The sequence below is a fragment of the Euprymna scolopes genome, chromosome 36 (genome assembly GCF_053919585.1).
Source record: "Euprymna scolopes isolate OS-2025 chromosome 36, ASM5391958v1, whole genome shotgun sequence".
Taxonomy (NCBI): Eukaryota; Metazoa; Mollusca; class Cephalopoda; order Sepiida; family Sepiolidae; genus Euprymna; species Euprymna scolopes.
This window is the reverse complement of record NC_136517.1, coordinates 67,155,987-67,181,953: the sequence shown is the minus strand read 5'-3', so window position 1 is coordinate 67,181,953 and position 25,967 is coordinate 67,155,987.

The window sequence follows — 25,967 nt, the reverse complement described above, 5'->3', positions numbered from 1 at the left end:
GAAGGAAATCAGGGAGTTTGACGTTCGCGCAGTAAATGAAACGCAGTTGGAAATACAATCGGATCGATTGGAGTCTTGCATCATTGTTTGTATTCCCAGTTTGGGTGATCAATTCCGACACTCTTAAAACTCGTCTCAGGAAGACGTCTCCGGAACATTCGTACCCGGAAAACTCGTACCCGGAAAACTCGTACCCGGAAAACTCGTCCCCTATCGATTGAAAACACAGTTTAGGGCCGTTTTTGACACATTTTTTTTTTAAATTGATATTTCTAATAAGTTCTTAAAGTTTTTTGTGGTCCAACTTATTAAAAAAATAAGTTGAACAATCAAAAACTTTGAAAGCTAGGTATTTAAGAGTTTATTGTTAACAAGTAATGATAGTTTTGATGTTACCGTTCTCAACTAGGCAAGCTGATAGAGGGAGAGCGTACCTCCTGGGGCCGGATTGAATGATCCGGGTTCGCTTGAATTCTCGAATTTTAGAACCACCGGTCCGGGATCAGGCAATCAAGTATGAGGTTCCCCACGATCGAGAGTAAGCTGTCAACAATATCATCACCGTTGACCCTGAAGCGACAGTTGCAATGAAGATGGGTGCAGGAAATCAGCCGAGGTGGGAGTTTGACGTTCGCGCTCCAAGAGGTGTCCCAAAGCAGCTCGGATCTGTGATGAGACAGTATGGGGACGTCGAAGCCGTGGTCCCCGTAATTGGCAGACCACAAACTAATTGTTTTTTTGACACATGGAAGCTGTCCTGTCGTCTATGTCGAGTCGCATATCTTAAAGTGCGTTTTCAGAAGGCTGTGTCATCAAGTTGAAAAGAAGCATCCGCTGTTCATCAATCAGCAGCGGTAGGCTACTGATAAAGACCGATTAGTGTATGTTGTTCGAAAGTATTTCCTGCGTGTTTTTGAACTAATCAGTAAATTCAACGCTGAAATGCGACTGATTAAAAATATGGATTTTCAAGCAGTTGGATCGATTGGAGTCTTGCATCAATCACAGTTTGTATTCCCAGTTTGGGTGATCAATTCCGACACTCTTAAAACTCGTCTCAGGAAAACATCTCCGGAACATTCGTACCCGGAAAACTCGTACCCGGAAAACTCGTCCACTATTGAGAGCAAGCTGTTAACAATATCATCACCGTTGACCCTGAAGCGGGCAGTTGCAATGAAGATAGGTGAAGGAAATCAGGGAGTTTGACGTTCGCGCAGTAAATGAAACGCAGTTGGAAATACAATCGGATCGATTGGAGTCTTGCATCATTGTTTGTATTCCCAGTTTGGGTGATCAATTCCGACACTCTTAAAACTCGTCTCAGGAAGACGTCTCCGGAACATTCGTACCCGGAAAACTCGTACCCGGAAAACTCGTACCCGGAAAACTCGTCCCCTATCGATTGAAAACACAGTTTAGGGCCGTTTTTGACACATTTTTTTTTTAAATTGATATTTCTAATAAGTTCTTAAAGTTTTTTGTGGTCCAACTTATTAAAAAAATAAGTTGAACAATCAAAAACTTTGAAAGCTAGGTATTTAAGAGTTTATTGTTAACAAGTAATGATAGTTTTGATGTTACCGTTCTCAACTAGGCAAGCTGATAGAGGGAGAGCGTACCTCCTGGGGCCGGATTGAATGATCCGGGTTCGCTTGAATTCTCGAATTTTAGAACCACCGGTCCGGGATCAGGCAATCAAGTATGAGGTTCCCCACGATCGAGAGTAAGCTGTCAACAATATCATCACCGTTGACCCTGAAGCGACAGTTGCAATGAAGATGGGTGCAGGAAATCAGCCGAGGTGGGAGTTTGACGTTCGCGCTCCAAGAGGTGTCCCAAAGCAGCTCGGATCTGTGATGAGACAGTATGGGGACGTCGAAGCCGTGGTCCCCGTAATTGGCAGACCACAAACTAATTGTTTTTTTGACACATGGAAGCTGTCCTGTCGTCTATGTCGAGTCGCATATCTTAAAGTGCGTTTTCAGAAGGCTGTGTCATCAAGTTGAAAAGAAGCATCCGCTGTTCATCAATCAGCAGCGGTAGGCTACTGATAAAGACCGATTAGTGTATGTTGTTCGAAAGTATTTCCTGCGTGTTTTTGAACTAATCAGTAAATTCAACGCTGAAATGCGACTGATTAAAAATATGGATTTTCAAGCAGTTGGATCGATTGGAGTCTTGCATCAATCACAGTTTGTATTCCCAGTTTGGGTGATCAATTCCGACACTCTTAAAACTCGTCTCAGGAAAACATCTCCGGAACATTCGTACCCGGAAAACTCGTACCCGGAAAACTCGTCCACTATTGAGAGCAAGCTGTTAACAATATCATCACCGTTGACCCTGAAGCGGGCAGTTGCAATGAAGATAGGTGAAGGAAATCAGGGAGTTTGACGTTCGCGCAGTAAATGAAACGCAGTTGGAAATACAATCGGATCGATTGGAGTCTTGCATCATTGTTTGTATTCCCAGTTTGGGTGATCAATTCCGACACTCTTAAAACTCGTCTCAGGAAGACGTCTCCGGAACATTCGTACCCGGAAAACTCGTACCCGGAAAACTCGTACCCGGAAAACTCGTCCCCTATCGATTGAAAACACAGTTTAGGGCCGTTTTTGACACATTTTTTTTTTAAATTGATATTTCTAATAAGTTCTTAAAGTTTTTTGTGGTCCAACTTATTAAAAAAATAAGTTGAACAATCAAAAACTTTGAAAGCTAGGTATTTAAGAGTTTATTGTTAACAAGTAATGATAGTTTTGATGTTACCGTTCTCAACTAGGCAAGCTGATAGAGGGAGAGCGTACCTCCTGGGGCCGGATTGAATGATCCGGGTTCGCTTGAATTCTCGAATTTTAGAACCACCGGTCCGGGATCAGGCAATCAAGTATGAGGTTCCCCACGATCGAGAGTAAGCTGTCAACAATATCATCACCGTTGACCCTGAAGCGGCAGTTGCAATGAAGATGGGTGCAGGAAATCAGCCGAGGTGGGAGTTTGACGTTCGCGCTCCAAGAGGTGTCCCAAAGCAGCTCGGATCTGTGATGAGACAGTATGGGGACGTCGAAGCCGTGGTCCCCGTAATTGGCAGACCACAAACTAATTGTTTTTTTGACACATGGAAGCTGTCCTGTCGTCTATGTCGAGTCGCATATCTTAAAGTGCGTTTTCAGAAGGCTGTGTCATCAAGTTGAAAAGAAGCATCCGCTGTTCATCAATCAGTAGGCTACTGATAAAGACCGATTAGTGTATGTTGTTCGAAAGTATTTCCTGCGTGTTTTTGAACTAATCAGTAAATTCAACGCTGAAATGCGACTGATTAAAAATATGGATTTTCAAGCAGTTGGATCGATTGGAGTCTTGCATCAATCACAGTTTGTATTCCCAGTTTGGGTGATCAATGCCGACACTCTTAAAACTCGTCTCAGGAAAACATCTCCGGAACATTCGTACCCGGAAAACTCGTACCCGGAAAACTCGTCCACTATTGAGAGCAAGCTGTTAACAATATCATCACCGTTGACCCTGAAGCGGGCAGTTGCAATGAAGATAGGTGAAGGAAATCAGGGAGTTTGACGTTCGCGCAGTAAATGAAACGCAGTTGGAAATACAATCGGATCGATTGGAGTCTTGCATCATTGTTTGTATTCCCAGTTTGGGTGATCAATTCCGACACTCTTAAAACTCGTCTCAGGAAGACGTCTCCGGAACATTCGTACCCGGAAAACTCGTACCCGGAAAACTCGTACCCGGAAAACTCGTCCCCTATCGATTGAAAACACAGTTTAGGGCCGTTTTTGACACATTTTTTTTTTAAATTGATATTTCTAATAAGTTCTTAAAGTTTTTTGTGGTCCAACTTATTAAAAAAATAAGTTGAACAATCAAAAACTTTGAAAGCTAGGTATTTAAGAGTTTATTGTTAACAAGTAATGATAGTTTTGATGTTACCGTTCTCAACTAGGCAAGCTGATAGAGGGAGAGCGTACCTCCTGGGGCCGGATTGAATGATCCGGGTTCGCTTGAATTCTCGAATTTTAGAACCACCGGTCCGGGATCAGGCAATCAAGTATGAGGTTCCCCACGATCGAGAGTAAGCTGTCAACAATATCATCACCGTTGACCCTGAAGCGACAGTTGCAATGAAGATGGGTGCAGGAAATCAGCCGAGGTGGGAGTTTGAAGTTCGCGCTCCAAGAGGTGTCCCAAAGCAGCTCGGATCTGTGATGAGACAGTATGGGGACGTCGAAGCCGTGGTCCCCGTAATTGGCAGACCACAAACTAATTGTTTTTTTGACACATGGAAGCTGTCCTGTCGTCTATGTCGAGTCGCATATCTTAAAGTGCGTTTTCAGAAGGCTGTGTCATCAAGTTGAAAAGAAGCATCCGCTGTTCATCAATCAGCAGCGATAAAGACCGATTAGTGTATGTTGTTCGAAAGTATTTCCTGCGTGTTTTTGAACTAATCAGTAAATTCAACGCTGAAATGCGACTGATTAAAAATATGGATTTTCAAGCAGTTGGATCGATTGGAGTCTTGCATCAATCACAGTTTGTATTCCCAGTTTGGGTGATCAATGCCGACACTCTTAAAACTCGTCTCAGGAAAACATCTCCGGAACATTCGTACCCGGAAAACTCGTACCCGGAAAACTCGTCCACTATTGAGAGCAAGCTGTTAACAATATCATCACCGTTGACCCTGAAGCGGGCAGTTGCAATGAAGATAGGTGAAGGAAATCAGGGAGTTTGACGTTCGCGCAGTAAATGAAACGCAGTTGGAAATACAATCGGATCGATTGGAGTCTTGCATCATTGTTTGGGTGATCAATTCCGACACTCTTAAAACTCGTCTCAGGAAGACGTCTCCGGAACATTCGTACCCGGAAAACTCGTACCCGGAAAACTCGTACCCGGAAAACTCGTCCCCTATCGATTGAAAACACAGTTTAGGGCCGTTTTTGACACATTTTTTTTTTAAATTGATATTTCTAATAAGTTCTTAAAGTTTTTTGTGGTCCAACTTATTAAAAAAATAAGTTGAACAATCAAAAACTTTGAAAGCTAGGTATTTAAGAGTTTATTGTTAACAAGTAATGATAGTTTTGATGTTACCGTTCTCAACTAGGCAAGCTGATAGAGGGAGAGCGTACCTCCTGGGGCCGGATTGAATGATCCGGGTTCGCTTGAATTCTCGAATTTTAGAACCACCGGTCCGGGATCAGGCAATCAAGTATGAGGTTCCCCACGATCGAGAGTAAGCTGTCAACAATATCATCACCGTTGACCCTGAAGCGGCAGTTGCAATGAAGATGGGTGCAGGAAATCAGCCGAGGTGGGAGTTTGACGTTCGCGCTCCAAGAGGTGTCCCAAAGCAGCTCGGATCTGTGATGAGACAGTATGGGGACGTCGAAGCCGTGGTCCCCGTAATTGGCAGACCACAAACTAATTGTTTTTTTGACACATGGAAGCTGTCCTGTCGTCTATGTCGAGTCGCATATCTTAAAGTGCGTTTTCAGAAGGCTGTGTCATCAAGTTGAAAAGAAGCATCCGCTGTTCATCAATCAGCAGCGGTAGGCTACTGATAAAGACCGATTAGTGTATGTTGTTCGAAAGTATTTCCTGCGTGTTTTTGAACTAATCAGTAAATTCAACGCTGAAATGCGACTGATTAAAAATATGGATTTTCAAGCAGTTGGATCGATTGGAGTCTTGCATCAATCACAGTTTGTATTCCCAGTTTGGGTGATCAATGCCGACACTCTTAAAACTCGTCTCAGGAAAACATCTCCGGAACATTCGTACCCGGAAAACTCGTACCCGGAAAACTCGTCCACTATTGAGAGCAAGCTGTTAACAATATCATCACCGTTGACCCTGAAGCGGGCAGTTGCAATGAAGATAGGTGAAGGAAATCAGGGAGTTTGACGTTCGCGCAGTAAATGAAACGCAGTTGGAAATACAATCGGATCGATTGGAGTCTTGCATCATTGTTTGTATTCCCAGTTTGGGTGATCAATTCCGACACTCTTAAAACTCGTCTCAGGAAGACGTCTCCGGAACATTCGTACCCGGAAAACTCGTACCCGGAAAACTCGTACCCGGAAAACTCGTCCCCTATCGATTGAAAACACAGTTTAGGGCCGTTTTTGACACATTTTTTTTTTAAATTGATATTTCTAATAAGTTCTTAAAGTTTTTTGTGGTCCAACTTATTAAAAAAATAAGTTGAACAATCAAAAACTTTGAAAGCTAGGTATTTAAGAGTTTATTGTTAACAAGTAATGATAGTTTTGATGTTACCGTTCTCAACTAGGCAAGCTGATAGAGGGAGAGCGTACCTCCTGGGGCCGGATTGAATGATCCGGGTTCGCTTGAATTCTCGAATTTTAGAACCACCGGTCCGGGATCAGGCAATCAAGTATGAGGTTCCCCACGATCGAGAGTAAGCTGTCAACAATATCATCACCGTTGACCCTGAAGCGGCAGTTGCAATGAAGATGGGTGCAGGAAATCAGCCGAGGTGGGAGTTTGACGTTCGCGCTCCAAGAGGTGTCCCAAAGCAGCTCGGATCTGTGATGAGACAGTATGGGGACGTCGAAGCCGTGGTCCCGTAATTGGCAGACCACAAACTAATTGTTTTTTTGACACATGGAAGCTGTCCTGTCGTCTATGTCGAGTCGCATATCTTAAAGTGCGTTTTCAGAAGGCTGTGTCATCAAGTTGAAAAGAAGCATCCGCTGTTCATCAATCAGCAGCGGTAGGCTACTGATAAAGACCGATTAGTGTATGTTGTTCGAAAGTATTTCCTGCGTGTTTTTGAACTAATCAGTAAATTCAACGCTGAAATGCGACTGATTAAAAATATGGATTTTCAAGCAGTTGGATCGATTGGAGTCTTGCATCAATCACAGTTTGTATTCCCAGTTTGGGTGATCAATGCCGACACTCTTAAAACTCGTCTCAGGAAAACATCTCCGGAACATTCGTACCCGGAAAACTCGTACCCGGAAAACTCGTCCACTATTGAGAGCAAGCTGTTAACAATATCATCACCGTTGACCCTGAAGCGGGCAGTTGCAATGAAGATAGGTGAAGGAAATCAGGGAGTTTGACGTTCGCGCAGTAAATGAAACGCAGTTGGAAATACAATCGGATCGATTGGAGTCTTGCATCATTGTTTGTATTCCCAGTTTGGGTGATCAATTCCGACACTCTTAAAACTCGTCTCAGGAAGACGTCTCCGGAACATTCGTACCCGGAAAACTCGTACCCGGAAAACTCGTACCCGGAAAACTCGTCCCCTATCGATTGAAAACACAGTTTAGGGCCGTTTTTGACACATTTTTTTTTTAAATTGATATTTCTAATAAGTTCTTAAAGTTTTTTGTGGTCCAACTTATTAAAAAAATAAGTTGAACAATCAAAAACTTTGAAAGCTAGGTATTTAAGAGTTTATTGTTAACAAGTAATGATAGTTTTGATGTTACCGTTCTCAACTAGGCAAGCTGATAGAGGGAGAGCGTACCTCCTGGGGCCGGATTGAATGATCCGGGTTCGCTTGAATTCTCGAATTTTAGAACCACCGGTCCGGGATCAGGCAATCAAGTATGAGGTTCCCCACGATCGAGAGTAAGCTGTCAACAATATCATCACCGTTGACCCTGAAGCGGCAGTTGCAATGAAGATGGGTGCAGGAAATCAGCCGAGGTGGGAGTTTGACGTTCGCGCTCCAAGAGGTGTCCCAAAGCAGCTCGGATCTGTGATGAGACAGTATGGGGACGTCGAAGCCGTGGTCCCCGTAATTGGCAGACCACAAACTAATTGTTTTTTTGACACATGGAAGCTGTCCTGTCGTCTATGTCGAGTCGCATATCTTAAAGTGCGTTTTCAGAAGGCTGTGTCATCAAGTTGAAAAGAAGCATCCGCTGTTCATCAATCAGCAGCGGTAGGCTACTGATAAAGACCGATTAGTGTATGTTGTTCGAAAGTATTTCCTGCGTGTTTTTGAACTAATCAGTAAATTCAACGCTGAAATGCGACTGATTAAAAATATGGATTTTCAAGCAGTTGGATCGATTGGAGTCTTGCATCAATCACAGTTTGTATTCCCAGTTTGGGTGATCAATGCCGACACTCTTAAAACTCGTCTCAGGAAAACATCTCCGGAACATTCGTACCCGGAAAACTCGTACCCGGAAAACTCGTCCACTATTGAGAGCAAGCTGTTAACAATATCATCACCGTTGACCCTGAAGCGGGCAGTTGCAATGAAGATAGGTGAAGGAAATCAGGGAGTTTGACGTTCGCGCAGTAAATGAAACGCAGTTGGAAATACAATCGGATCGATTGGAGTCTTGCATCATTGTTTGTATTCCCAGTTTGGGTGATCAATTCCGACACTCTTAAAACTCGTCTCAGGAAGACGTCTCCGGAACATTCGTACCCGGAAAACTCGTACCCGGAAAACTCGTACCCGGAAAACTCGTCCCCTATCGATTGAAAACACAGTTTAGGGCCGTTTTTGACACATTTTTTTTTTAAATTGATATTTCTAATAAGTTCTTAAAGTTTTTTGTGGTCCAACTTATTAAAAAAATAAGTTGAACAATCAAAAACTTTGAAAGCTAGGTATTTAAGAGTTTATTGTTAACAAGTAATGATAGTTTTGATGTTACCGTTCTCAACTAGGCAAGCTGATAGAGGGAGAGCGTACCTCCTGGGGCCGGATTGAATGATCCGGGTTCGCTTGAATTCTCGAATTTTAGAACCACCGGTCCGGGATCAGGCAATCAAGTATGAGGTTCCCCACGATCGAGAGTAAGCTGTCAACAATATCATCACCGTTGACCCTGAAGCGACAGTTGCAATGAAGATGGGTGCAGGAAATCAGCCGAGGTGGGAGTTTGACGTTCGCGCTCCAAGAGGTGTCCCAAAGCAGCTCGGATCTGTGATGAGACAGTATGGGGACGTCGAAGCCGTGGTCCCCGTAATTGGCAGACCACAAACTAATTGTTTTTTTGACACATGGAAGCTGTCCTGTCGTCTATGTCGAGTCGCATATCTTAAAGTGCGTTTTCAGAAGGCTGTGTCATCAAGTTGAAAAGAAGCATCCGCTGTTCATCAATCAGCAGCGGTAGGCTACTGATAAAGACCGATTAGTGTATGTTGTTCGAAAGTATTTCCTGCGTGTTTTTGAACTAATCAGTAAATTCAACGCTGAAATGCGACTGATTAAAAATATGGATTTTCAAGCAGTTGGATCGATTGGAGTCTTGCATCAATCACAGTTTGTATTCCCAGTTTGGGTGATCAATTCCGACACTCTTAAAACTCGTCTCAGGAAAACATCTCCGGAACATTCGTACCCGGAAAACTCGTACCCGGAAAACTCGTCCACTATTGAGAGCAAGCTGTTAACAATATCATCACCGTTGACCCTGAAGCGGGCAGTTGCAATGAAGATAGGTGAAGGAAATCAGGGAGTTTGACGTTCGCGCAGTAAATGAAACGCAGTTGGAAATACAATCGGATCGATTGGAGTCTTGCATCATTGTTTGTATTCCCAGTTTGGGTGATCAATTCCGACACTCTTAAAACTCGTCTCAGGAAGACGTCTCCGGAACATTCGTACCCGGAAAACTCGTACCCGGAAAACTCGTACCCGGAAAACTCGTCCCCTATCGATTGAAAACACAGTTTAGGGCCGTTTTTGACACATTTTTTTTTTAAATTGATATTTCTAATAAGTTCTTAAAGTTTTTTGTGGTCCAACTTATTAAAAAAATAAGTTGAACAATCAAAAACTTTGAAAGCTAGGTATTTAAGAGTTTATTGTTAACAAGTAATGATAGTTTTGATGTTACCGTTCTCAACTAGGCAAGCTGATAGAGGGAGAGCGTACCTCCTGGGGCCGGATTGAATGATCCGGGTTCGCTTGAATTCTCGAATTTTAGAACCACCGGTCCGGGATCAGGCAATCAAGTATGAGGTTCCCCACGATCGAGAGTAAGCTGTCAACAATATCATCACCGTTGACCCTGAAGCGACAGTTGCAATGAAGATGGGTGCAGGAAATCAGCCGAGGTGGGAGTTTGACGTTCGCGCTCCAAGAGGTGTCCCAAAGCAGCTCGGATCTGTGATGAGACAGTATGGGGACGTCGAAGCCGTGGTCCCCGTAATTGGCAGACCACAAACTAATTGTTTTTTTGACACATGGAAGCTGTCCTGTCGTCTATGTCGAGTCGCATATCTTAAAGTGCGTTTTCAGAAGGCTGTGTCATCAAGTTGAAAAGAAGCATCCGCTGTTCATCAATCAGCAGCGGTAGGCTACTGATAAAGACCGATTAGTGTATGTTGTTCGAAAGTATTTCCTGCGTGTTTTTGAACTAATCAGTAAATTCAACGCTGAAATGCGACTGATTAAAAATATGGATTTTCAAGCAGTTGGATCGATTGGAGTCTTGCATCAATCACAGTTTGTATTCCCAGTTTGGGTGATCAATTCCGACACTCTTAAAACTCGTCTCAGGAAAACATCTCCGGAACATTCGTACCCGGAAAACTCGTACCCGGAAAACTCGTCCACTATTGAGAGCAAGCTGTTAACAATATCATCACCGTTGACCCTGAAGCGGGCAGTTGCAATGAAGATAGGTGAAGGAAATCAGGGAGTTTGACGTTCGCGCAGTAAATGAAACGCAGTTGGAAATACAATCGGATCGATTGGAGTCTTGCATCATTGTTTGTATTCCCAGTTTGGGTGATCAATTCCGACACTCTTAAAACTCGTCTCAGGAAGACGTCTCCGGAACATTCGTACCCGGAAAACTCGTACCCGGAAAACTCGTACCCGGAAAACTCGTCCCCTATCGATTGAAAACACAGTTTAGGGCCGTTTTTGACACATTTTTTTTTTAAATTGATATTTCTAATAAGTTCTTAAAGTTTTTTGTGGTCCAACTTATTAAAAAAATAAGTTGAACAATCAAAAACTTTGAAAGCTAGGTATTTAAGAGTTTATTGTTAACAAGTAATGATAGTTTTGATGTTACCGTTCTCAACTAGGCAAGCTGATAGAGGGAGAGCGTACCTCCTGGGGCCGGATTGAATGATCCGGGTTCGCTTGAATTCTCGAATTTTAGAACCACCGGTCCGGGATCAGGCAATCAAGTATGAGGTTCCCCACGATCGAGAGTAAGCTGTCAACAATATCATCACCGTTGACCCTGAAGCGACAGTTGCAATGAAGATGGGTGCAGGAAATCAGCCGAGGTGGGAGTTTGACGTTCGCGCTCCAAGAGGTGTCCCAAAGCAGCTCGGATCTGTGATGAGACAGTATGGGGACGTCGAAGCCGTGGTCCCCGTAATTGGCAGACCACAAACTAATTGTTTTTTTGACACATGGAAGCTGTCCTGTCGTCTATGTCGAGTCGCATATCTTAAAGTGCGTTTTCAGAAGGCTGTGTCATCAAGTTGAAAAGAAGCATCCGCTGTTCATCAATCAGCAGCGGTAGGCTACTGATAAAGACCGATTAGTGTATGTTGTTCGAAAGTATTTCCTGCGTGTTTTTGAACTAATCAGTAAATTCAACGCTGAAATGCGACTGATTAAAAATATGGATTTTCAAGCAGTTGGATCGATTGGAGTCTTGCATCAATCACAGTTTGTATTCCCAGTTTGGGTGATCAATGCCGACACTCTTAAAACTCGTCTCAGGAAAACATCTCCGGAACATTCGTACCCGGAAAACTCGTACCCGGAAAACTCGTCCACTATTGAGAGCAAGCTGTTAACAATATCATCACCGTTGACCCTGAAGCGGGCAGTTGCAATGAAGATAGGTGAAGGAAATCAGGGAGTTTGACGTTCGCGCAGTAAATGAAACGCAGTTGGAAATACAATCGGATCGATTGGAGTCTTGCATCATTGTTTGTATTCCCAGTTTGGGTGATCAATTCCGACACTCTTAAAACTCGTCTCAGGAAGACGTCTCCGGAACATTCGTACCCGGAAAACTCGTACCCGGAAAACTCGTACCCGGAAAACTCGTCCCCTATCGATTGAAAACACAGTTTAGGGCCGTTTTTGACACATTTTTTTTTTAAATTGATATTTCTAATAAGTTCTTAAAGTTTTTTGTGGTCCAACTTATTAAAAAAATAAGTTGAACAATCAAAAACTTTGAAAGCTAGGTATTTAAGAGTTTATTGTTAACAAGTAATGATAGTTTTGATGTTACCGTTCTCAACTAGGCAAGCTGATAGAGGGAGAGCGTACCTCCTGGGGCCGGATTGAATGATCCGGGTTCGCTTGAATTCTCGAATTTTAGAACCACCGGTCCGGGATCAGGCAATCAAGTATGAGGTTCCCCACGATCGAGAGTAAGCTGTCAACAATATCATCACCGTTGACCCTGAAGCGGCAGTTGCAATGAAGATGGGTGCAGGAAATCAGCCGAGGTGGGAGTTTGACGTTCGCGCTCCAAGAGGTGTCCCAAAGCAGCTCGGATCTGTGATGAGACAGTATGGGGACGTCGAAGCCGTGGTCCCCGTAATTGGCAGACCACAAACTAATTGTTTTTTTGACACATGGAAGCTGTCCTGTCGTCTATGTCGAGTCGCATATCTTAAAGTGCGTTTTCAGAAGGCTGTGTCATCAAGTTGAAAAGAAGCATCCGCTGTTCATCAATCAGCAGCGGTAGGCTACTGATAAAGACCGATTAGTGTATGTTGTTCGAAAGTATTTCCTGCGTGTTTTTGAACTAATCAGTAAATTCAACGCTGAAATGCGACTGATTAAAAATATGGATTTTCAAGCAGTTGGATCGATTGGAGTCTTGCATCAATCACAGTTTGTATTCCCAGTTTGGGTGATCAATGCCGACACTCTTAAAACTCGTCTCAGGAAAACATCTCCGGAACATTCGTACCCGGAAAACTCGTACCCGGAAAACTCGTCCACTATTGAGAGCAAGCTGTTAACAATATCATCACCGTTGACCCTGAAGCGGGCAGTTGCAATGAAGATAGGTGAAGGAAATCAGGGAGTTTGACGTTCGCGCAGTAAATGAAACGCAGTTGGAAATACAATCGGATCGATTGGAGTCTTGCATCATTGTTTGTATTCCCAGTTTGGGTGATCAATTCCGACACTCTTAAAACTCGTCTCAGGAAGACGTCTCCGGAACATTCGTACCCGGAAAACTCGTACCCGGAAAACTCGTACCCGTAAAACTCGTCCCCTATCGTTTGAAAACACAGTTTAGGGCCGTTTTTGACACATTTTTTTTTTAAATTGATATTTCTAATAAGTTCTTAAAGTTTTTTGTGGTCCAACTTATTAAAAAAATAAGTTGAACAATCAAAAACTTTGAAAGCTAGGTATTTAAGAGTTTATTGTTAACAAGTAATGATAGTTTTGATGTTACCGTTCTCAACTAGGCAAGCTGATAGAGGGAGAGCGTACCTCCTGGGGCCGGATTGAATGATCCGGGTTCGCTTGAATTCTCGAATTTTAGAACCACCGGTCCGGGATCAGGCAATCAAGTATGAGGTTCCCCACGATCGAGAGTAAGCTGTCAACAATATCATCACCGTTGACCCTGAAGCGGCAGTTGCAATGAAGATGGGTGCAGGAAATCAGCCGAGGTGGGAGTTTGACGTTCGCGCTCCAAGAGGTGTCCCAAAGCAGCTCGGATCTGTGATGAGACAGTATGGGGACGTCGAAGCCGTGGTCCCGTAATTGGCAGACCACAAACTAATTGTTTTTTTGACACATGGAAGCTGTCCTGTCGTCTATGTCGAGTCGCATATCTTAAAGTGCGTTTTCAGAAGGCTGTGTCATCAAGTTGAAAAGAAGCATCCGCTGTTCATCAATCAGCAGCGGTAGGCTACTGATAAAGACCGATTAGTGTATGTTGTTCGAAAGTATTTCCTGCGTGTTTTTGAACTAATCAGTAAATTCAACGCTGAAATGCGACTGATTAAAAATATGGATTTTCAAGCAGTTGGATCGATTGGAGTCTTGCATCAATCACAGTTTGTATTCCCAGTTTGGGTGATCAATGCCGACACTCTTAAAACTCGTCTCAGGAAAACATCTCCGGAACATTCGTACCCGGAAAACTCGTACCCGGAAAACTCGTCCACTATTGAGAGCAAGCTGTTAACAATATCATCACCGTTGACCCTGAAGCGGGCAGTTGCAATGAAGATAGGTGAAGGAAATCAGGGAGTTTGACGTTCGCGCAGTAAATGAAACGCAGTTGGAAATACAATCGGATCGATTGGAGTCTTGCATCATTGTTTGTATTCCCAGTTTGGGTGATCAATTCCGACACTCTTAAAACTCGTCTCAGGAAGACGTCTCCGGAACATTCGTACCCGGAAAACTCGTACCCGGAAAACTCGTCCCCTATCGATTGAAAACACAGTTTAGGGCCGTTTTTGACACATTTTTTTTTTAAATTGATATTTCTAATAAGTTCTTAAAGTTTTTTGTGGTCCAACTTATTAAAAAAATAAGTTGAACAATCAAAAACTTTGAAAGCTAGGTATTTAAGAGTTTATTGTTAACAAGTAATGATAGTTTTGATGTTACCGTTCTCAACTAGGCAAGCTGATAGAGGGAGAGCGTACCTCCTGGGGCCGGATTGAATGATCCGGGTTCGCTTGAATTCTCGAATTTTAGAACCACCGGTCCGGGATCAGGCAATCAAGTATGAGGTTCCCCACGATCGAGAGTAAGCTGTCAACAATATCATCACCGTTGACCCTGAAGCGGCAGTTGCAATGAAGATGGGTGCAGGAAATCAGCCGAGGTGGGAGTTTGACGTTCGCGCTCCAAGAGGTGTCCCAAAGCAGCTCGGATCTGTGATGAGACAGTATGGGGACGTCGAAGCCGTGGTCCCCGTAATTGGCAGACCACAAACTAATTGTTTTTTTGACACATGGAAGCTGTCCTGTCGTCTATGTCGAGTCGCATATCTTAAAGTGCGTTTTCAGAAGGCTGTGTCATCAAGTTGAAAAGAAGCATCCGCTGTTCATCAATCAGCAGCGGTAGGCTACTGATAAAGACCGATTAGTGTATGTTGTTCGAAAGTATTTCCTGCGTGTTTTTGAACTAATCAGTAAATTCAACGCTGAAATGCGACTGATTAAAAATATGGATTTTCAAGCAGTTGGATCGATTGGAGTCTTGCATCAATCACAGTTTGTATTCCCAGTTTGGGTGATCAATTCCGACACTCTTAAAACTCGTCTCAGGAAAACATCTCCGGAACATTCGTACCCGGAAAACTCGTACCCGGAAAACTCGTCCACTATTGAGAGCAAGCTGTTAACAATATCATCACCGTTGACCCTGAAGCGGGCAGTTGCAATGAAGATAGGTGAAGGAAATCAGGGAGTTTGACGTTCGCGCAGTAAATGAAACGCAGTTGGAAATACAATCGGATCGATTGGAGTCTTGCATCATTGTTTGTATTCCCAGTTTGGGTGATCAATTCCGACACTCTTAAAACTCGTCTCAGGAAGACGTCTCCGGAACATTCGTACCCGGAAAACTCGTACCCGGAAAACTCGTACCCGGAAAACTCGTCCCCTATCGATTGAAAACACAGTTTAGGGCCGTTTTTGACACATTTTTTTTTTAAATTGATATTTCTAATAAGTTCTTAAAGTTTTTTGTGGTCCAACTTATTAAAAAAATAAGTTGAACAATCAAAAACTTTGAAAGCTAGGTATTTAAGAGTTTATTGTTAACAAGTAATGATAGTTTTGATGTTACCGTTCTCAACTAGGCAAGCTGATAGAGGGAGAGCGTACCTCCTGGGGCCGGATTGAATGATCCGGGTTCGCTTGAATTCTCGAATTTTAGAACCACCGGTCCGGGATCAGGCAATCAAGTATGAGGTTCCCCACGATCGAGAGTAAGCTGTCAACAATATCATCACCGTTGACCCTGAAGCGGCAGTTGCAATGAAGATGGGTGCAGGAAATCAGCCGAGGTGGGAGTTTGACGTTCGCGCTCCAAGAGGTGTCCCAAAGCAGCTCGGATCTGTGATGAGACAGTATGGGGACGTCGAAGCCGTGGTCCCGTAATTGGCAGACCACAAACTAATTGTTTTTTTGACACATGGAAGCTGTCCTGTCGTCTATGTCGAGTCGCATATCTTAAAGTGCGTTTTCAGAAGGCTGTGTCATCAAGTTGAAAAGAAGCATCCGCTGTTCATCAATCAGCAGCGGTAGGCTACTGATAAAGACCGATTAGTGTATGTTGTTCGAAAGTATTTCCTGCGTGTTTTTGAACTAATCAGTAAATTCAACGCTGAAATGCGACTGATTAAAAATATGGATTTTCAAGCAGTTGGATCGATTGGAGTCTTGTATCAATCACAGTTTGTATTCCCAGTTTGGGTGATCAATGCCGACACTCTTAAAACTCGTCTCAGGAAAACATCTCCGGAACATTCGTACCCGGAAAACTCGTACCCGGAAAACTCGTCCACTATTGAGAGCAAGCTGTTAACAATATCATCACCGTTGACCCTGAAGCGGGCAGTTGCAATGAAGATAGGTGAAGGAAATCAGGGAGTTTGACGTTCGCGCAGTAAATGAAACGCAGTTGGAAATACAATCGGATCGATTGGAGTCTTGCATCATTGTTTGTATTCCCAGTTTGGGTGATCAATTCCGACACTCTTAAAACTCGTCTCAGGAAGACGTCTCCGGAACATTCGTACCCGGAAAACTCGTACCCGGAAAACTCGTCCCCTATCGATTGAAAACACAGTTTAGGGCCGTTTTTGACACATTTTTTTTTTAAATTGATATTTCTAATAAGTTCTTAAAGTTTTTTGTGGTCCAACTTATTAAAAAAATAAGTTGAACAATCAAAAACTTTGAAAGCTAGGTATTTAAGAGTTTATTGTTAACAAGTAATGATAGTTTTGATGTTACCGTTCTCAACTAGGCAAGCTGATAGAGGGAGAGCGTACCTCCTGGGGCCGGATTGAATGATCCGGGTTCGCTTGAATTCTCGAATTTTAGAACCACCGGTCCGGGATCAGGCAATCAAGTATGAGGTTCCCCACGATCGAGAGTAAGCTGTCAACAATATCATCACCGTTGACCCTGAAGCGGCAGTTGCAATGAAGATGGGTGCAGGAAATCAGCCGAGGTGGGAGTTTGACGTTCGCGCTCCAAGAGGTGTCCCAAAGCAGCTCGGATCTGTGATGAGACAGTATGGGGACGTCGAAGCCGTGGTCCCCGTAATTGGCAGACCACAAACTAATTGTTTTTTTGACACATGGAAGCTGTCCTGTCGTCTATGTCGAGTCGCATATCTTAAAGTGCGTTTTCAGAAGGCTGTGTCATCAAGTTGAAAAGAAGCATCCGCTGTTCATCAATCAGCAGCGGTAGGCTACTGATAAAGACCGATTAGTGTATGTTGTTCGAAAGTATTTCCTGCGTGTTTTTGAACTAATCAGTAAATTCAACGCTGAAATGCGACTGATTAAAAATATGGATTTTCAAGCAGTTGGATCGATTGGAGTCTTGCATCAATCACAGTTTGTATTCCCAGTTTGGGTGATCAATTCCGACACTCTTAAAACTCGTCTCAGGAAAACATCTCCGGAACATTCGTACCCGGAAAACTCGTACCCGGAAAACTCGTCCACTATTGAGAGCAAGCTGTTAACAATATCATCACCGTTGACCCTGAAGCGGGCAGTTGCAATGAAGATAGGTGAAGGAAATCAGGGAGTTTGACGTTCGCGCAGTAAATGAAACGCAGTTGGAAATACAATCGGATCGATTGGAGTCTTGCATCATTGTTTGTATTCCCAGTTTGGGTGATCAATTCCGACACTCTTAAAACTCGTCTCAGGAAGACGTCTCCGGAACATTCGTACCCGGAAAACTCGTACCCGGAAAACTCGTACCCGGAAAACTCGTCCCCTATCGATTGAAAACACAGTTTAGGGCCGTTTTTGACACATTTTTTTTTTAAATTGATATTTCTAATAAGTTCTTAAAGTTTTTTGTGGTCCAACTTATTAAAAAAATAAGTTGAACAATCAAAAACTTTGAAAGCTAGGTATTTAAGAGTTTATTGTTAACAAGTAATGATAGTTTTGATGTTACCGTTCTCAACTAGGCAAGCTGATAGAGGGAGAGCGTACCTCCTGGGGCCGGATTGAATGATCCGGGTTCGCTTGAATTCTCGAATTTTAGAACCACCGGTCCGGGATCAGGCAATCAAGTATGAGGTTCCCCACGATCGAGAGTAAGCTGTCAACAATATCATCACCGTTGACCCTGAAGCGGCAGTTGCAATGAAGATGGGTGCAGGAAATCAGCCGAGGTGGGAGTTTGACGTTCGCGCTCCAAGAGGTGTCCCAAAGCAGCTCGGATCTGTGATGAGACAGTATGGGGACGTCGAAGCCGTGGTCCCCGTAATTGGCAGACCACAAACTAATTGTTTTTTTGACACATGGAAGCTGTCCTGTCGTCTATGTCGAGTCGCATATCTTAAAGTGCGTTTTCAGAAGGCTGTGTCATCAAGTTGAAAAGAAGCATCCGCTGTTCATCAATCAGCAGCGGTAGGCTACTGATAAAGACCGATTAGTGTATGTTGTTCGAAAGTATTTCCTGCGTGTTTTTGAACTAATCAGTAAATTCAACGCTGAAATGCGACTGATTAAAAATATGGATTTTCAAGCAGTTGGATCGATTGGAGTCTTGCATCAATCACAGTTTGTATTCCCAGTTTGGGTGATCAATTCCGACACTCTTAAAACTCGTCTCAGGAAAACATCTCCGGAACATTCGTACCCGGAAAACTCGTACCCGGAAAACTCGTCCACTATTGAGAGCAAGCTGTTAACAATATCATCACCGTTGACCCTGAAGCGGGCAGTTGCAATGAAGATAGGTGAAGGAAATCAGGGAGTTTGACGTTCGCGCAGTAAATGAAACGCAGTTGGAAATACAATCGGATCGATTGGAGTCTTGCATCATTGTTTGTATTCCCAGTTTGGGTGATCAATTCCGACACTCTTAAAACTCGTCTCAGGAAGACGTCTCCGGAACATTCGTACCCGGAAAACTCGTACCCGGAAAACTCGTACCCGGAAAACTCGTCCCCTATCGATTGAAAACACAGTTTAGGGCCGTTTTTGACACATTTTTTTTTTAAATTGATATTTCTAATAAGTTCTTAAAGTTTTTTGTGGTCCAACTTATTAAAAAAATAAGTTGAACAATCAAAAACTTTGAAAGCTAGGTATTTAAGAGTTTATTGTTAACAAGTAATGATAGTTTTGATGTTACCGTTCTCAACTAGGCAAGCTGATAGAGGGAGAGCGTACCTCCTGGGGCCGGATTGAATGATCCGGGTTCGCTTGAATTCTCGAATTTTAGAACCACCGGTCCGGGATCAGGCAATCAAGTATGAGGTTCCCCACGATCGAGAGTAAGCTGTCAACAATATCATCACCGTTGACCCTGAAGCGGCAGTTGCAATGAAGATGGGTGCAGGAAATCAGCCGAGGTGGGAGTTTGACGTTCGCGCTCCAAGAGGTGTCCCAAAGCAGCTCGGATCTGTGATGAGACAGTATGGGGACGTCGAAGCCGTGGTCCCGTAATTGGCAGACCACAAACTAATTGTTTTTTTGACACATGGAAGCTGTCCTGTCGTCTATGTCGAGTCGCATATCTTAAAGTGCGTTTTCAGAAGGCTGTGTCATCAAGTTGAAAAGAAGCATCCGCTGTTCATCAATCAGCAGCGGTAGGCTACTGATAAAGACCGATTAGTGTATGTTGTTCGAAAGTATTTCCTGCGTGTTTTTGAACTAATCAGTAAATTCAACGCTGAAATGCGACTGATTAAAAATATGGATTTTCAAGCAGTTGGATCGATTGGAGTCTTGCATCAATCACAGTTTGTATTCCCAGTTTGGGTGATCAATGCCGACACTCTTAAAACTCGTCTCAGGAAAACATCTCCGGAACATTCGTACCCGGAAAACTCGTACCCGGAAAACTCGTCCACTATTGAGAGCAAGCTGTTAACAATATCATCACCGTTGACCCTGAAGCGGGCAGTTGCAATGAAGATAGGTGAAGGAAATCAGGGAGTTTGACGTTCGCGCAGTAAATGAAACGCAGTTGGAAATACAATCGGATCGATTGGAGTCTTGCATCATTGTTTGTATTCCCAGTTTGGGTGATCAATTCCGACACTCTTAAAACTCGTCTCAGGAAGACGTCTCCGGAACATTCGTACCCGGAAAACTCGTACCCGGAAAACTCGTCCCCTATCGATTGAAAACACAGTTTAGGGCCGTTTTTGACACATTTTTTTTTTAAATTGATATTTCTAATAAGTTCTTAAAGTTTTTTGTGGTCCAACTTATTAAAAAAATAAGTTGAACAATCAAAAACTTTGAAAGCTAGGTATTTAAGAGTTTATTGTTAACAAGTAATGATAGTTTTGATGTTACCGTTCTCAACTAGGCAAGCTGATAGAGGGAGAGCGTACCTCCTGGGGCCGGATTGAATGATCCGGGTTCGCTTGAATTCTCGAATTTTAGAACCACCGGTCCGGGATCAGGCAATCAAGTATGAGGTTCCCCACGATCGAGAGTAAGCTGTCAACAATATCATCACCGTTGACCCTGAAGCGGCAGTTGCAATGAAGATGGGTGCAGGAAATCAGCCGAGGTGGGAGTTTGACGTTCGCGCTCCAAGAGGTGTCCCAAAGCAGCTCGGATCTGTGATGAGACAGTATGGGGACGTCGAAGCCGTGGTCCCCGTAATTGGCAGACCACAAACTAATTGTTTTTTTGACACATGGAAGCTGTCCTGTCGTCTATGTCGAGTCGCATATCTTAAAGTGCGTTTTCAGAAGGCTGTGTCATCAAGTTGAAAAGAAGCATCCGCTGTTCATCAATCAGCAGCGGTAGGCTACTGATAAAGACCGATTAGTGTATGTTGTTCGAAAGTATTTCCTGCGTGTTTTTGAACTAATCAGTAAATTCAACGCTGAAATGCGACTGATTAAAAATATGGATTTTCAAGCAGTTGGATCGATTGGAGTCTTGCATCAATCACAGTTTGTATTCCCAGTTTGGGTGATCAATTCCGACACTCTTAAAACTCGTCTCAGGAAAACATCTCCGGAACATTCGTACCCGGAAAACTCGTACCCGGAAAACTCGTCCACTATTGAGAGCAAGCTGTTAACAATATCATCACCGTTGACCCTGAAGCGGGCAGTTGCAATGAAGATAGGTGAAGGAAATCAGGGAGTTTGACGTTCGCGCAGTAAATGAAACGCAGTTGGAAATACAATCGGATCGATTGGAGTCTTGCATCATTGTTTGTATTCCCAGTTTGGGTGATCAATTCCGACACTCTTAAAACTCGTCTCAGGAAGACGTCTCCGGAACATTCGTACCCGGAAAACTCGTACCCGGAAAACTCGTACCCGGAAAACTCGTCCCCTATCGATTGAAAACACAGTTTAGGGCCGTTTTTGACACATTTTTTTTTTAAATTGATATTTCTAATAAGTTCTTAAAGTTTTTTGTGGTCCAACTTATTAAAAAAATAAGTTGAACAATCAAAAACTTTGAAAGCTAGGTATTTAAGAGTTTATTGTTAACAAGTAATGATAGTTTTGATGTTACCGTTCTCAACTAGGCAAGCTGATAGAGGGAGAGCGTACCTCCTGGGGCCGGATTGAATGATCCGGGTTCGCTTGAATTCTCGAATTTTAGAACCACCGGTCCGGGATCAGGCAATCAAGTATGAGGTTCCCCACGATCGAGAGTAAGCTGTCAACAATATCATCACCGTTGACCCTGAAGCGACAGTTGCAATGAAGATGGGTGCAGGAAATCAGCCGAGGTGGGAGTTTGACGTTCGCGCTCCAAGAGGTGTCCCAAAGCAGCTCGGATCTGTGATGAGACAGTATGGGGACGTCGAAGCCGTGGTCCCCGTAATTGGCAGACCACAAACTAATTGTTTTTTTGACACATGGAAGCTGTCCTGTCGTCTATGTCGAGTCGCATATCTTAAAGTGCGTTTTCAGAAGGCTGTGTCATCAAGTTGAAAAGAAGCATCCGCTGTTCATCAATCAGCAGCGGTAGGCTACTGATAAAGACCGATTAGTGTATGTTGTTCGAAAGTATTTCCTGCGTGTTTTTGAACTAATCAGTAAATTCAACGCTGAAATGCGACTGATTAAAAATATGGATTTTCAAGCAGTTGGATCGATTGGAGTCTTGCATCAATCACAGTTTGTATTCCCAGTTTGGGTGATCAATGCCGACACTCTTAAAACTCGTCTCAGGAAAACATCTCCGGAACATTCGTACCCGGAAAACTCGTACCCGGAAAACTCGTCCACTATTGAGAGCAAGCTGTTAACAATATCATCACCGTTGACCCTGAAGCGGGCAGTTGCAATGAAGATAGGTGAAGGAAATCAGGGAGTTTGACGTTCGCGCAGTAAATGAAACGCAGTTGGAAATACAATCGGATCGATTGGAGTCTTGCATCATTGTTTGTATTCCCAGTTTGGGTGATCAATTCCGACACTCTTAAAACTCGTCTCAGGAAGACGTCTCCGGAACATTCGTACCCGGAAAACTCGTACCCGGAAAACTCGTACCCGGAAAACTCGTACCCGGAAAACTCGTCCCCTATCGATTGAAAACACAGTTTAGGGCCGTTTTTGACACATTTTTTTTTAAAATTGATATTTCTAATAAGTTCTTAAAGTTTTTTGTGGTCCAACTTATTAAAAAAATAAGTTGAACAATCAAAAACTTTGAAAGCTAGGTATTTAAGAGTTTATTGTTAACAAGTAATGATAGTTTTGATGTTACCGTTCTCAACTAGGCAAGCTGATAGAGGGAGAGCGTACCTCCTGGGGCCGGATTGAATGATCCGGGTTCGCTTGAATTCTCGAATTTTAGAACCACCGGTCCGGGATCAGGCAATCAAGTATGAGGTTCCCCACGATCGAGAGTAAGCTGTCAACAATATCATCACCGTTGACCCTGAAGCGACAGTTGCAATGAAGATGGGTGCAGGAAATCAGCCGAGGTGGGAGTTTGACGTTCGCGCTCCAAGAGGTGTCCCAAAGCAGCTCGGATCTGTGATGAGACAGTATGGGGACGTCGAAGCCGTGGTCCCCGTAATTGGCAGACCACAAACTAATTGTTTTTTTGACACATGGAAGCTGTCCTGTCGTCTATGTCGAGTCGCATATCTTAAAGTGCGTTTTCAGAAGGCTGTGTCATCAAGTTGAAAAGAAGCATCCGCTGTTCATCAATCAGCAGCGGTAGGCTACTGATAAAGACCGATTAGTGTATGTTGTTCGAAAGTATTTCCTGCGTGTTTTTGAACTAATCAGTAAATTCAACGCTGAAATGCGACTGATTAAAAATATGGATTTTCAAGCAGTTGGATCGATTGGAGTCTTGCATCAATCACAGTTTGTATTCCCAGTTTGGGTGATCAATGCCGACACTCTTAAAACTCGTCTCAGGAAAACATCTCCGGAACATTCGTACCCGGAAAACTCGTACCCGGAAAACTCGTCCACTATTGAGAGCAAGCTGTTAACAATATCATCACCGTTGACCCTGAAGCGGGCAGTTGCAATGAAGATAGGTGAAGGAAATCAGGGAGTTTGACGTTCGCGCAGTAAATGAAACGCAGTTGGAAATACAATCGGATCGATTGGAGTCTTGCATCATTGTTTGTATTCCCAGTTTGGGTGATCAATTCCGACACTCTTAAAACTCGTCTCAGGAAGACGTCTCCGGAACATTCGTACCCGGAAAACTCGTACCCGGAAAACTCGTACCCGGAAAACTCGTCCCCTATCGATTGAAAACACAGTTTAGGGCCGTTTTTGACACATTTTTTTTTTAAATTGATATTTCTAATAAGTTCTTAAAGTTTTTTGTGGTCCAACTTATTAAAAAAATAAGTTGAACAATCAAAAACTTTGAAAGCTAGGTATTTAAGAGTTTATTGTTAACAAGTAATGATAGTTTTGATGTTACCGTTCTCAACTAGGCAAGCTGATAGAGGGAGAGCGTACCTCCTGGGGCCGGATTGAATGATCCGGGTTCGCTTGAATTCTCGAATTTTAGAACCACCGGTCCGGGATCAGGCAATCAAGTATGAGGTTCCCCACGATCGAGAGTAAGCTGTCAACAATATCATCACCGTTGACCCTGAAGCGACAGTTGCAATGAAGATGGGTGCAGGAAATCAGCCGAGGTGGGAGTTTGACGTTCGCGCTCCAAGAGGTGTCCCAAAGCAGCTCGGATCTGTGATGAGACAGTATGGGGACGTCGAAGCCGTGGTCCCCGTAATTGGCAGACCACAAACTAATTGTTTTTTTGACACATGGAAGCTGTCCTGTCGTCTATGTCGAGTCGCATATCTTAAAGTGCGTTTTCAGAAGGCTGTGTCATCAAGTTGAAAAGAAGCATCCGCTGTTCATCAATCAGCAGCGGTAGGCTACTGATAAAGACCGATTAGTGTATGTTGTTCGAAAGTATTTCCTGCGTGTTTTTGAACTAATCAGTAAATTCAACGCTGAAATGCGACTGATTAAAAATATGGATTTTCAAGCAGTTGGATCGATTGGAGTCTTGCATCAATCACAGTTTGTATTCCCAGTTTGGGTGATCAATGCCGACACTCTTAAAACTCGTCTCAGGAAAACATCTCCGGAACATTCGTACCCGGAAAACTCGTACCCGGAAAACTCGTCCACTATTGAGAGCAAGCTGTTAACAATATCATCACCGTTGACCCTGAAGCGGGCAGTTGCAATGAAGATAGGTGAAGGAAATCAGGGAGTTTGACGTTCGCGCAGTAAATGAAACGCAGTTGGAAATACAATCGGATCGATTGGAGTCTTGCATCATTGTTTGTATTCCCAGTTTGGGTGATCAATTCCGACACTCTTAAAACTCGTCTCAGGAAGACGTCTCCGGAACATTCGTACCCGGAAAACTCGTACCCGGAAAACTCGTACCCGGAAAACTCGTCCCCTATCGATTGAAAACACAGTTTAGGGCCGTTTTTGACACATTTTTTTTTTAAATTGATATTTCTAATAAGTTCTTAAAGTTTTTTGTGGTCCAACTTATTAAAAAACAATCAAAAACTTTGAAAGCTAGGTATTTAAGAGTTTATTGTTAACAAGTAATGATAGTTTTGATGTTACCGTTCTCAACTAGGCAAGCTGATAGAGGGAGAGCGTACCTCCTGGGGCCGGATTGAATGATCCGGGTTCGCTTGAATTCTCGAATTTTAGAACCACCGGTCCGGGATCAGGCAATCAAGTATGAGGTTCCCCACGATCGAGAGTAAGCTGTCAACAATATCATCACCGTTGACCCTGAAGCGGCAGTTGCAATGAAGATGGGTGCAGGAAATCAGCCGAGGTGGGAGTTTGACGTTCGCGCTCCAAGAGGTGTCCCAAAGCAGCTCGGATCTGTGATGAGACAGTATGGGGACGTCGAAGCCGTGGTCCCGTAATTGGCAGACCACAAACTAATTGTTTTTTTGACACATGGAAGCTTGTCCTGTCGTCTATGTCGAGTCGCATATCTTAAAGTGCGTTTTCAGAAGGCTGTGTCATCAAGTTGAAAAGAAGCATCCGCTGTTCATCAATCAGCAGCGGTAGGCTACTGATAAAGACCGATTAGTGTATGTTGTTCGAAAGTATTTCCTGCGTGTTTTTGAACTAATCAGTAAATTCAACGCTGAAATGCGACTGATTAAAAATATGGATTTTCAAGCAGTTGGATCGATTGGAGTCTTGCATCAATCACAGTTTGTATTCCCAGTTTGGGTGATCAATGCCGACACTCTTAAAACTCGTCTCAGGAAAACATCTCCGGAACATTCGTACCCGGAAA